Below are 14,931 nucleotides of genomic sequence, written 5' to 3'. Positions count from 1 at the left end.
CGATTGTCGTAAAGAACACACTTTTCACAACCCGGTCGAGAAACATGTTCTTTTGTGTAAAAGAGGGGACACTTCCTAACGGCTTTCCTTTTGGTTGTCGTTCAATTAGTGAGGCACCCATTTATTAAGTTTCTTTTATTTTATCTCAATCACTCTCAAATGGTTTATAATCGTCGTATACGTTACGTCTAATTCAGAAGCAAGTTCTTAACAGTTGTAAGTGGATTGACTTCGACTAAGACTCATAATTGATCGTTGTAAATATCCGATGGCCGACCACTGCGCTCGTCATCTTCAAGACTCGCGTCGCCGCCACGAAATTTCTTACCCATCAATGGTTTGTAGGCTGAACGCTATGTTGATATCGCGAGTTTTTTAGCAGCTTTTTGGCCTAGCTTTAATTTAAATTAAAAAAAATTGTGCGATTTTCTTTTTTCCTTCTTGTATTCAACGTTCTGAAAAGAATATATAATAATAATAAAACGATTACAGCTAAAAACGATCTTTACAATTATATATAAAGTAAAGGTATTATAACGAAAACTCATTTAAAAATACATCATTTTAAATCAAAATATAAATTCCGCAAGAACTTTCTTCTCAACCATGATATATACACTCACTCATGAACACACACACAAACACACATATATATATATATATATATAATCTAGTTAACACACCGGATCATCGACGTTAAGCAACATTGAGTCTTTTTAGTATCAGATGGGTGACCATTTGGGAATTCTAGGAGCTGTATGTGCTCTCCGCTTATTTCGGCATTTGTTTCCAGTCGTCCTGTACATACACCTACACTTGCCACTGGTATTTAACAATATCGATTCAGGAGAGGTATGGTTGAAGATTGCGCACCTCTTGCCACAAAAATTTCACGCGGGTATCCATAGTCTGTCAAAGACTGAAAGAACCTGTATATATATATATATATATATATATATATATATATATATATATATATATATGGAGGTGTATGTATATATATATATATATATATGGAGGTGTGTATATATATATATATATATATATATATATATATATATATATATGAAAATGTATTATAAACGAATACGAAAAGTATAAAAGTTTATAATATTTCTTTATTCGTTTGCTACTGGTGAATGAAGGTGGTTTGTATGCACGAGTGAAAGGGAGGAAGGAAGAGAATAACCAATAAGAAAGTGCTATGTCAGCCTTAAATACATATACATACGCACATAAACACGTGCACACAATACATATATACATATAAAAGAAAAACCAAGCCGTAACTTAAGATAAAGAAACCCGCATTTAATTTAATTCAAACGACAATATGCATTCAAAAAACAAAAGAAAAGAACAAAAGTTCCAAGGATATAACACGTTTTTAGGAGACACGCTGTATATTCGTTGAATGCCAACGGCTATTTTTTTCGACCGAAAAAAATGACAAAAACATGACTTTCAGATTTAACTGTATTTTGAAACAAATGTCAACGCTCTTTTTTGTTTTTTATAGATCTACCTGAACACACACACACATGCATATATATTTTTTATCTTGGAAAAGCAAACATCCCTCCAGGAAAAATTACAGCACAGCGATACAACAACCTGAAATTGTTCACCACAAGAGAACTAGACTACATGTCTTCAAAAATAACAGCTCTTTTGGTGAACAACAGATGTCCCCTGGAAAACCCAATAAAAATTCCCACAATAGACCTACTCCAACAACAACCACCAACTTTACCATCAGAATCCATCCAACTGTCCCAGCACATTCCCAGCTCTCCTGAAATTCCTGTGCCACTGGAGTCTCTGGTTGATGTAACACCTGCCTTCACAAACTCTCTGCTGGAAAGCCCACAAATACCAACACAGGAATCTACATCACCTAACAGGGCACCATCCCCTGTCCCACCACCACAATCACCTAGACTACCACCACCATCAGTTGTACTCCCAGAAGCAAATGATGAACAGTAAGCTTTGGAGGAGGAGCTCAGTAACACAATTGAGGAGATGAGGTGTATGAGAATGAAGGAGAGATCACGTTTGTCCAAGATACAAACTGCTGGAAGAGCAAAGACTGTTATAGCCAAAGTTAACATCGCTCTCAAGAGGCTAATTCCAACAACAGTAACGCTCACAGAACTCAATCATATCACATATGCAGCTGGACTCTACATCGATAGAACAATTAACCCTCGAACGTTCAATCACAATCATCGAATAGGGCCCAGAGTCTCTAGACAAACACCTCACTGGAAGACCAAGCTGCAAAAACCACTGAACCTCTGCAGGAAGGAACTAAGCAAAATAAAACAGTTCCTTGCAGATTCCTCGGTGCAGGGTCGACTTAAAACCACCATAAAAAACTCTGCCCCAAATACCACCATGAGAAAATTGAGGGATTACATAATACAACTAGGGAGTTGGCGGGAAAAATACCAGCACTTTCCCAGAGAATTAAAAACTAGGAGAACAAGATCAACTCCCAGATTCAGAACAGGCAGTTTAAAACAAACCAAAGGACTTTTTACATGCAGCTGATAAGGGACACCATTACTGTAGATAGTCCGCCTGCAGAGCAAGCCCTGGAAAACTACTGGATGCCTCTATTTGAAACAGAAGGCAAATATAATCAAGAGGCCCAGTGGATTGAAGATATTATTAGGCTCAATGAAACCAAGCCCCAGATGCCAGAACCAGTCATAACTCCTGGTATGATAACAAGAAAACTGGCACAATTATCCAACCACAAAGCACTTGACATCGACAATGTCCAAAACTTTTGGCTGAAGCAATTGACTGCACTCCACCACCATTACAGTACTTCAGCAGGATGTTAAGAGATGAAGAAGCAACACCACCCTGACTGACAGAGGGGGACACCAGCCTCATACCCAAGACTAAGGAGACACAACGGCCAAATAAATACAGACCAATATGCTGTCTTACAACTACCTACAAGCTTTTCACTGGTCTGATATAACCGACAATATATATGACCACCTATCTTCTGAGACCTACCTTGAAAAAGAGCAGACAGGGTGCAGAAGGAAATGCCTCGGTACCAAAGACCAGCTATTAATCAACAAGACTATCCTAGAAGACTGTAGGAAGAGACACAAAAACCTGAGCATGGCATGGATTGATTACCAGAAGGCATTTGACAGTGTGCCACACTCATGGCTACTTCGGTGCCTTGAGTTATACAAAGTCCACCCGGTAATTAGAAAAACAATGGCTGCTCACCTTCAGATGTGGAAAACTACAATATCACTAAATCACAATGGAGGAAAAACCATCATCCCTGAAGTAAAAATAAAGAGGGGAATATTCCAAGGTGACAGCTTATCTCCCTTACTCTTCTGTATGGCAATAGACCCACTAAGCAAGCTCCTGAATAAAAATCCGAGCGCCTAAAATTTGAGTCAGGGGCACCATCGAGATCCAAGCAAGAGAATAAATCATCTGCTCTTCATGGATGATCTTAAGCTGTATGCTAGCTCTGACACCTATCTTCACCAGCTTCTGCAGATAGTACACACATTCTCCAGTGACATCGGAATGAAGTTTGGGCTAGATAAATGTGCCAAGTGTACACTCAGAGCTGGGAAGAAGAACCACACAGAAAATATGCAGCTTAATGAAAACATCGACATCAGGGATCTAGAAGAGCACAAGCCTTATATGTACCTTGGCATTGAGGAAAACGAGAACATACAACATGCCAAGATGAGGGAGAAGATTAGTAAAGAATATGTACGCCGGGTGAGGAAAATATGCAAAACCCAGCTCACCAATAAAAATAAAATTACTGCCACCAACCAGCTTGCTATGCAGGTAATAACATACAGCTTTGGTATCATTGACTGGCTACAAAAATACATCAACCGGCTAGATGTAAAGACACGGAAGCTACTAACGCTTCACAAAATAATATATAGAAATCAGTGTCTACCAAGGCTGTGTTTGCCCAGGGGAGAAGTAGGTCTGGGACTCTCAGAAATCAATCATCAACACAGGGCAACTATTGTGAGCACCGACCAGTATCTGAGAAGCTCACAGAATTACACCCTTTCAATAGTATACGAGCATCAAGAGACAAGAGCCAGCAGAACAACATCAGTCACCCAGCTGACCAAGAATTTTGGTAAGGGCTGTCTCTCAAATGAGGATGAAACACCAAACAAGTGTGCTACAGAAATAGCAAGACAGAGCCGGCAGAAATATGCTGAAAATTTTCAACAGATGAACCTTAAAGAATGGGACCAACATCAGCGTGCAAAGTATTTGGGGGGGGGGAACTCTCTCAGGAATACATAGAAAAAGAAGGTTCCTTGGACTGGCTCAAAAGGGGAGCCCTCCACCACGATCAGAAAAGGGTCATAATGGCTGCTCAAGACCTGGGATTGATGACCAATGCATTCAAGAATATGGCAGGTATCAGTAATGACAATAAATGCAGGTTCTGTCATACAGAATTGGAAAGTGTTGGTCATCTGATATCAAGTTGCAAGGTTCTTGTAGGGGACGGCTACTATACAGCGAGACATGATGGGGTATGCAAGTATCTCCACTTGACCATCTGTAAAAAACTAAACATCCAGTGTAGCAGCAAGTCCTGGGAACATCAACCTGAAAGAACAGTTGGAAATGACTTATATACCATACATTACGACCATGTAATCCCTACAACCACCTACCTTGAAAATGCTGCTGTGAAACCTGACATAATTATATAGAATAAGTCAGAAAGTGATGCAATCTTGATTGAAGTGAGTGTTCCTAATGATGGCGGTCTGAACAGAGCTGAAAGAGAGAAACGGACCAAATACCAAGGTCTCATGTACGATATGAAAAGAAACTGAAATCTTAGGGAGATATCAATCATGCCAGTTATCTTTAGGTTCCACAGGGCTTATGAAGAAGCACCTGAAGTCCTACCTTACTAATATTCCTGGTGAACCAAGTGCAAAAGAGATCCAGACAATTGTACTTAAGGGGACAGCGAGGATACTAAAAAGAGCTCTCGGTTGGTTTCAATAAAAAGCGGGGAAATGTTGGCAGTTGGTTTGGCTGCCCCATACCCAGCATTACAATCTTCAAAGGAAGAAAAATGAAAAATGAAAAAAAAAAAAAATATATATATATATATATATATATATATATATGATTATTTACTATAATAATGATTAAATACCTACAGACACTAGTGTTTCATCCTTTCGGGAATCACCAGTGCAGGGTGTCACGATTAACACCAGTCGATAGATTCGAACACGACGACAGAAACCATCCCTGGCTTCATTATTAAGGACCTAATCTATTTGGTTACCATTAACCGCGAAAAATACTGTTGAATATTAAACATTTATTTTTTAAATGTTTTTAACGTCTGTCAGAGTGATATCATCATTATCTGATGATCTGCGCATAAGAGCTAAATTGACCGACTTTATTTCAACTGAAAGTGCTCAACGATAATAAACGAGTTTCTTAAAGGGGCTGCAATAATTATTTACTATGATAATTATTAAATACCTACAGACACTAGTGTTTTCATCATTTCGGAAATCATCAGTGCAGGGTGTTACGATTAACGCCAGTCGATAGATTCGAGAGGAAATCGGTTATTTTCCTCAGTTTGATATCTTTACTAGTTTACTGATTCTCAAAACCAATCATGACTCAGCAAATAACAATCTCAAAAGCAGACATGTTTATGATACGACGCATGGTCATTAATCTTCACAAATCGTAAACAAAATGAAATAATCAACAGTTTAATGGCGATTTTATTGGTGCAGCTAATGAAATACAACAAAAGAAACAAAACAAAAGCATTATTATTGTAAAAAATGGTCATGGTGATATTTATGATGTAACTAATAAATGAGAACAGTCATGAAAGCTTGCGAATTATATGAAATAAGTTAGTTCTTACGGAAAAAAAAACAATGGCGGAATTTACAATAATTAAATAGAAAAATGGAGTGTATATCAAGACGTTAGTTTAGTATGCGTTGCACACTACGTTTTTGGAACTGAACAGTTATGAAGTATGAAGAGATATACGCCATTCTTTTCCTGCCATACAAAATCGTCAATTACTTTTTAGATCAAAAATAGCCTAATAATAACGTTTTCCATGTGAACATTGGCATACCAAAATTATTATCTATCTATATATCTATAAAAGTGAAAATGTGTTTGAGGACACTTCTCAACCTATATACTCAACTAATCTTGGATCTACAGACTTGGTATTTAGTATATAGTGTGTTCAGACATGTGGAAAAGTTTATAATAATTTTCATCTGGAAAAAATGGCTGCTAAGTAGTCAAATTTTAAGCATTAGTAGGTGGAAGTCGTCAGATTTTTATATCTCTGCTAAGTGTTTCTCGACTGCGCATGCGCGAATCGTTTACATTTTGTTAAGTATAAGTAGATTTAAAGGCAATCAATAACGATCATGTAAAGCTTGCGTAATGGTTATCCGCTATTTCCAATGGAAAAAAGTCAAAAATACATCGAATATGCTTTAGTAGGCGGTGCTTTCAATGAGTTTCCAGACATTTTTTCGTATTGGCACTTTTATTGAAAGTGCACACATGAAAATCTAGTACCTTCGAAGTAAAAATCCGAAAATTGGAAGAAAAGTTGCAAATACCTTATAGTTTTCTTTCATTACGCCATTTTGCAACTCCTCTTCCAATTTTCGAATATTTTAATCATGTCCAAATGCATTGTATTTCTTTTGGTGGATTGATTGTGACTATTTCTTCTGATGAATCAAGGGAAAAATAGATTCACTGATTAATATAATAATTAAGTGATTGAGTTTTTGCTATGAAATAGATACTGCCAAGAATTGTAGGTGTCAACTGAATTAAAGGAATAAATTCTAAGATGATTAACATTATGAAATTTGGAATATAGACTTTTGTCATTCATTATATGCTCTGTAATGGTATTGAGCTTCTTAAATAAGGATTGTTATATATAAAGGGGAAATATAATAGAACAAATAATATTTCCACAGATATATATATGTATATATATATATATATATATCTTGCTCTTTCGTGCGAGGACTAATATATATATATATATATATATATATATATATATATATATATATATATATGTATATATATATATGAGTTGTGGTGTGAGGAGAAATACAAACTGAAATAGAAAGTAGGAGAGTTTTTATAAATACATGCAAACCCACATTCATTTTTTAATCCAAATTAATAAATGAAATAAAATATAATCTTAAAAAGATACGATACAATTAGAAAAGCATTTCATACAAGGCATGAAAATTGTTAAACAAAATGTTTTTACTATAAGCTTTAAAAATAAAGGTACAAGATTCAATTTGAAATTTATTTATCTTCAAAGTGCACTTTTATACATTCTACAAAGTAAGGTATTAAATTTTTATACCATACTTTGTAAAATTCATAAAAGTGCACTTTGAAGATAAATAAATTTCAAATTGAATCTTGTTCCTTTATTTTTAAAGCCTATAGTAAAAACATTTTGTTTAACGATTTTCATGCCTTGGATGAAATGTTTTTCTAACTTTATATATATATATATATATATATATATATATATATATATATATATATACAGATATATATATATATATATATATATATATATATATATATATATATATATATCTTTATATAATTGCATTCTCTTTTATAATTATAGACTTCCAAGACGTCGGATTATTTAGGTGCTAAGTATGCGATAGGTTAAATTTAGTTTCTTCTTTTTCCGGGAATTTAAACAACATTTTTTATTTTTACATTTTTTTTTACTCGAAGATTCCTTAGACTACACATTTATATATGCATATATATGTATATATATATATATATATATATATATATATATATATATATATACATATATACTTGTTTATTGTTATATAAACATGCTCATATCCCGCTGCTACAAATAGCCACCTGTTTCAATCAAACAACAGATATCATCAGGCAGAGACTTGACTATTCAAAAGTTCAATGAATAACATTGAACTTTTGAATAGTCAAGTCTCTGCCTGATGATATCTGTTGTTTGATTGAAACAAGTGGCTATTTGTAGCAGCGGGATGTGAGCATGTTTATATAACAATAAACAAGTATTATCAGCTCTTTTTATTGAGCACTATCTAACAACCTCGTTGAATTCATTAGTCAATTACTTTTGAATATAAAAAAAACTCGAGTATATATATATATATATATATATATATATATATATATATATATATATATATATATATATACTGTGTGAGCAAAATAAAGACTTCAAAACAGGTGTTGATGGCAACAAAAAGTGTATTTCATTTTATGTTACAATTGTTTCCATGTAACGTAAAATGAAATACACTTTTTGTTGCTATCAACACCTCTTTTGAAGTCTTGATTTTGCTTACACAGTATATTAATGCTCAATTATGAAATATGATAACGTTGTAGCTTACTTTTTAAGTCATTACTATTTGGCTTAAAACTTATTGGTATATGAAAATTTACTGGATTGCACGAACTCAGTATATTACATACAAGTCTCTCTCTCTCTCTCTCTCTATATATATATATATATATATATATATATTTGTGTATGTGTGTGGGGGGTGTATGTGTATGTGTTTGTATATATGTCTATGTGTATCGTATCAAGTATTCAAGAATTATTTTTGTATTTTAAAAAATAAGGTTTCAAACACGCTTACATTCATTAACAAATCGAAAATAAAGGGCATATGTGTCAGATGTGGTGAAATAAGTATAGTACAATTCGCACTGTTCTGTTAGTATATCATACACCATGTGTCATGTATTAGAAATGTTAACAGATATATAAACAAGTGTGCTACTTTCTTATATTTGTTTCTTTCGAAGTTGAATTCGACGATGTAAAATAATCGATTTAATTCCAGAAGGGATGGCTAATCAATCGGTTAATTATTTTAATGTTTGTATCTTTTAAATATCTTGTGTGCGTTTTTTTTTCTTCATCCTCTTCAAGTTAAAAGAATGTATGCGTGAAGAGGAAAAAAACATACGCGCTTAAACGGTTCCTCCGTTTTACTGTCAAAATAAACAAATAGAAGTTTCTCGACGAAAATGCATATATACAATCGATTGTGTTTGAGAATTAGAAAAAGCAATTAGCAAAATGCTAGAAGTATCTTTCATCGATATTTATTTGTTGCCCAGAGAACAATATATTGGACATTTTAATGAATAAAATAAAATAAAATACGTACGGTAATTAAAATAAAGAAATGCCAAGAATAAAAAAGAATAAAAATAACTCAATCTTGATTGAGAATAAATGAAACCCAGGAAGAAAAATAAATCAAAATCGATATTTTTTTTTTAAATAAGTAAATTATATTTGGAAACCGTAACCTAAATGTATCCTCTTATCTATATGAATAAATCAAAATATTCCTGCATTCGAATCAATAAGTAACATCTTGTTTTGCTCAATTTTGAAAGTAGGCTGAATTGTAATAAAATCAATTAAAAATTGCTTTAATCCGTAAACGTTTGTTGACCGAATTTTACATTAATGACGGTTATAATAGTAATAGTAATATATTGCTTGCTCAACTCTGAAAGTAGTCTTAATTATAATATTCGATGCCTCTATTCAGTCTCGAAAGACAAAGGATACCTCCTGTAGGGGCAGCTGCGCGTGAAATTTTGAGGCAAGTATTGCACAATCTCTAACCAGACCTCTGCTGAATCGGCACTGTTTTGAGTCCAGTGGCAAGGAGATGTTCAGGACGACTGGAAACGATGCTGAGATAAGCGGAGAACACATATAGACCCTAGAAGTCACCCATTTAGTACTGGCCAGGTCCAGCGTTGCTTAACTTCGGTGATTGTAATAAAATCAATTAAAAATTGCTTTAATCTATAAACGTCTTATGTGACCTACCCAATATAATATAATAATAATGGGGCCAATATAATATAATAATACATACGAAATCTGCAATGATATAAATAAATTATCATATTTAAGCGTATTTTACGGCCGTGGAATACCGGCCGGCCTCTCATATATATATATATATATATATATATATATATATATATATTATCCTCACTGTTAATTTATGGTCTTTTGACCACGTTTTTAAACGATGTTTTCTCCCCCGTTGCCACCGTTAATCTTGAAAAGGGTTGGCTAAAAGACGTCTCGATGGGTTTTGTTTATGCCCCACTCCATATTTATCCTTTTTATCAAATTTATGCTTAGGAGAAGTATACTTAAGAAGTGTATTTTGGTCTTCTTTTCGAAAGTTTCTTTTTAATGGTTTATGTTTAAACTATAGAAGAAAAAAAAACAGCAATTAATTATGACACTACGTTCGGTGTTATTCAGAAGTGTTATAAAATTATATATCCATATATATATATATATATATATATATATATATATATATATATGCGGCTAGACAGGCAGCTACCTCACGCCAGGATCGAAACCCGACCGCCCGTACAACAGTCAAAGCTTCTAACCATTACGCTAAACGGCTGCTGCTGTGCGAGTAGTGAATTAAGGATGTTTTTTGACATGGTCCGAAATATTTAAGCTCGATTTGCTTACGCAAAGGGTATCGCTTAATATGCTAATGGTAATTCGTGTATCACTTCCCAATATGCTCAACTCAAGATAAGGAGCATTATAGTCATCCACATACAGTACTGATTCGCTGTATCACAGCTCATCAGTGCGGTTAGACAGTAAAACTCCGGTATTCAGTGGCCATAGGATACGGTTTTTTTCAGATTACGATGTAGGACCCGATGTTTTTCCGGACCCTGATTATGGCATTTCCCCGCCGTTACGGTATTATTTATAATGTTATTTGATTATATACATGTGTATTATATACTGTACTCTATTTTGTTACTAATATTTTATGCCGTATATCGAGGTCCTAATATATATATATATATATATATATATATATATATATATATATATATATATATATATAAGTTTATTTAGTATACAAACAAATGGCTACACATAAGCATACATCTTTCAGCGAAAACCCAGTAAGGGAATCGCTTCGTCAGGCCAAGGACATCTCTGGCTGTTTCAACTCAAGCATTGCCAATTTATAACTAGGACTACATCATATTTAAGTGTAAAGGGGGAGACAGGACCTAAAGAGAAAGTATATAGATTAAAATGTGATCATCCATTATGTTAATTATATTAATTTATTTATTATTTTATTTTATTTTATTTATAGTGCGTAATGAATTACTACCAATACAATATATATATATATATATATATATATATATATATATATATATATATATATATATATATATATATGCCGTACTTTAGGGTAATTGCCCCAAGTCCGAAGTAATTGCGCCAACTAGCTATAAGTGGTCTTTTGGCAACCACGCATATAAAGAGTCATTTTTTGTTGGCGCAATTACCCCCGGATTTGGCGCAATTACCCCAAATTACGGTATATATTATTTAGAGATTGGGTTAATTCTGTGTTGTTCCTTCTTTTAATCATTGTATATACTCTGCTTCGCATTGAGCTCTTACACTAAGGGTTTTCTACACGAAGTACCTGATTATTTTGGATCAATACTATATATTGGGTTCAATATAATATAATAATAAATATGAAATCTGCAATAATCAAAATATTATATTTAAGCGTATTTTACGACCGAGGAATGCCGAGCGGCCTGCTAGTTTATACGTCCAGATTACATTTTTGGAATTCATCAGCTGTGACAATCAGGTTTTAGTAGAGTGTATTCCAATTTCTGCTGTAGCTGTTTACTTGAAATCATAAAATTGGTCACTCGTTTGATAAGATGTATAGCAATAAGATACTGCATTTTCAAGCGTCCACGACAATTTTAAATGCATGTGCAAAAAAAACAGGAAACTTAATGAAGACCTCTTTTAAGTATACCGGAATTTAGTATATTTAATGATATAACGCCGTTTTCATTTTGAAAATAACTGACATAAATAATAACAATTTTTTTATTTATTTATATCATATAATTCCATTGTTTTGAAAAACATTGAATATTTGTTAATATTTCGATGTAAATTACAATAGTTAAATTTTTAAAACAATTAGGATAAAATGAGGTAAAAATTTATCAGAACCGTAAGGAAGATCAAGGCGCAATGCGCGTAGAGAGATAGGTTCCTGTTCAAGTCGAGTTTATATCGAAGAAAATCATTTTGAAAGAAATAATAGCAGACATTTTTAGCCATAATTACTCAGAAGTTCATTCACTGTTGCAAATGCAAATAGAAATACTAAATGGCGTTAAATATTCTACAACCTTACATTTCACAGAAAATATCGAATTCTAGTTTTATGAGACCAATACATATCACAAATCTAAAAGGCCACAAATCATTTATTTTACTGAATTTATATTCCTATGATAATTATGCAATTTCAGTTACTTCAACGATGTGTCAGCCTCTTTAGAATATAGCATTTATAAACGAATAAAAATATCAGTATTTATCGATTTATTGCAAGCGCGTAGTATTTGAATTCTTCAACCTTACTTTTACAATTGATTTTTTTCAAATACGCTAAGGACCCGTTACGCAGTGGTAAGATGCAAGTTGTTTCGAATCGATTTTCCCTTCACAGCGTAATCTTGCTTGGGTTCGATCAGCTACAGCTCCCGACAACCGATTCGATAGGATCTTTGCTAAAATCTTGAACTGTGTTTAGCAGCGTTATGTGCAGGTGACTGTCTAGTTCTTACCCACCACACCTTTTTTTTTACATGGAGTTCACCACTTATCAAGGCCCAATGACCACTCAGGGATAAGGGTTATTGTGTGTACAGTAATCAAAGGGATAGTGTAGCAATAGTATTGGAGAATTAGTAAGGTGTCATTACTTAGGGGGGTGCGGTTCATCAGGAATTTGTTTGTGTTGGACTTGAAGACATCCAGGTTGAAGTCGGGAGGGAAACAGGCAAGCGGAACAGGGTACCACAGGCGTGCAGTTCTAAGAAAGAAGCTTTGTTCCTGGTATCTACGTTTTGATTTAGGCCCAGATAGGTAGTGGGGGAAATTATTGACGGTGGTTTCAGCTAGTCGGGTGTTTTTTTAGAAAGATTGGCGAGGGGGGGCCAGAGAATGGAGCTCAGACGAGCACCTGCCATGGAAATAACGATAGACCAATGACAGGCTCGCTACGTCTCTTCTGTGGGAAAGAGGTTGCAGGGTAGAGAAAAGGGCCTCCTCCATCAAGCCACGGAGTCTATTTTCTGCACTCTCGTCAAATAAATTGTTCAATACATTCGTCAGAAACGCCATAAACAATTTTAAACGTAGTATTCTACGGAAAGTTGAAGGTTCAATTCTCAGTGTACGCAACCGAAAAATACAATTGCGAATTACTTTGGACCTCTACCCAGCCACGACTGAGGGAACGAGAGCATAGCCTTCGTGAATTGAATAAAAGGCATTCCGTTAGAATGCCAGTCAAGACCTCCGAGTTCGACAAAAACATTCCCGAGTTCGACAACATACACCTGAAGAAGATTGGAAATTACATCGACCGAAAATGGCGCTCAAGATGAAAAGAGTAGTTCGATGAATCCAAATAATACGAACAACCAACCTCAGAAATGCAGAAACGTATTATTCCAAGCAATTACATGAAATATATTATAAATGATCTCGTTCCGTACTTTGAAAGTTTTCATTTGAGTCATATTAATTTAAAATTCTTTAGTAAAACCGATTGTCTACACAGAAAAAAACAAACACATTTCCCTTTTATAGACGTGCATTGGCGTAAGACTTGAAAATAGTAAATACTTATAAAGATACACAGATCTCTATCTCTACTACTCTATTATATAAAAGATATTTTGCGTGTGTGAGATTTCATTTCCTATGGACTCCGAAACGGCTGAGCCAATTTTTGGAAACTCCACAGAAATGTACTTGATGTGTCTGGTAGTGTTCTTACGCAGGTTTTGTTTCAAAATACCTGTGATATGTATACAAAATCGATAATCTAACCAATCAAATTAAAAAAGGAAGTCAAGCTTTTAACTAAGTTTACATTTTTATACATCACAAGTGTATTTGAGAAGTTTTATCACCGCACAAGCAGTAAGGATCCACGAATGATATCAGCTATGTGTTATTTTAATAAAATAGAAGTGCGTTCGAAATGAATGCTTGACATCTGTATTTTACATCTGTATTTTACTTGACGTCTGTATTTTAAGCTTTAATTCAAGCCATTGTGTAAAATGTATTTTATAAAATCAAGTGTTGGTGCTTTGAGACAACAGGGGCACGTTCGAAATGAATGTTTTTGCTTAGAGTACAATTGAACCATGATACTTGCATGTTTTATTTCAAACTTTAATTCAAGCCACTACCTCTACTATTATATAAATGACACTTTGTTGGTGTGTATGTGTGAGTTCGGTCCTTATCGACTCCGAAACGCCTGGGCTAATTTGTTTGGAACTTTCATAGAAATGTATTTGATATATGTTGGATTGTTTTTACGTAGTTTTTTTTTTGTCAGAATGCCTTTGATAAGTGTCGATAATCAAACAAATTAGGTAAAAGAAGTTCGATTTTTACCCAAGTAAACACATTTACACAGCCTAACATCACAAGCGCATTTGAGAAGTTTTATCCCCGCACAAGCGGCCCAGTTAATAAAATCAATAGTAGGCCCTTTTGATAAAGGCAGAGGCACGTTCGAAATGAATGTTTCTGTTTAGAGTATATCCAAACCATGATACTTGATTTTCGTATTTTAAACTTTAATTCAAGTCTTATGTAAAAATAATTTTATAAAAACCAAGAATTGGTTCTTT

Source organism: Euprymna scolopes, chromosome 1, assembly GCF_053919585.1.
Source record: "Euprymna scolopes isolate OS-2025 chromosome 1, ASM5391958v1, whole genome shotgun sequence".
Classification (NCBI taxonomy): domain Eukaryota; kingdom Metazoa; phylum Mollusca; class Cephalopoda; order Sepiida; family Sepiolidae; genus Euprymna; species Euprymna scolopes.
Note: the sequence above shows the minus strand (reverse complement) of the source record.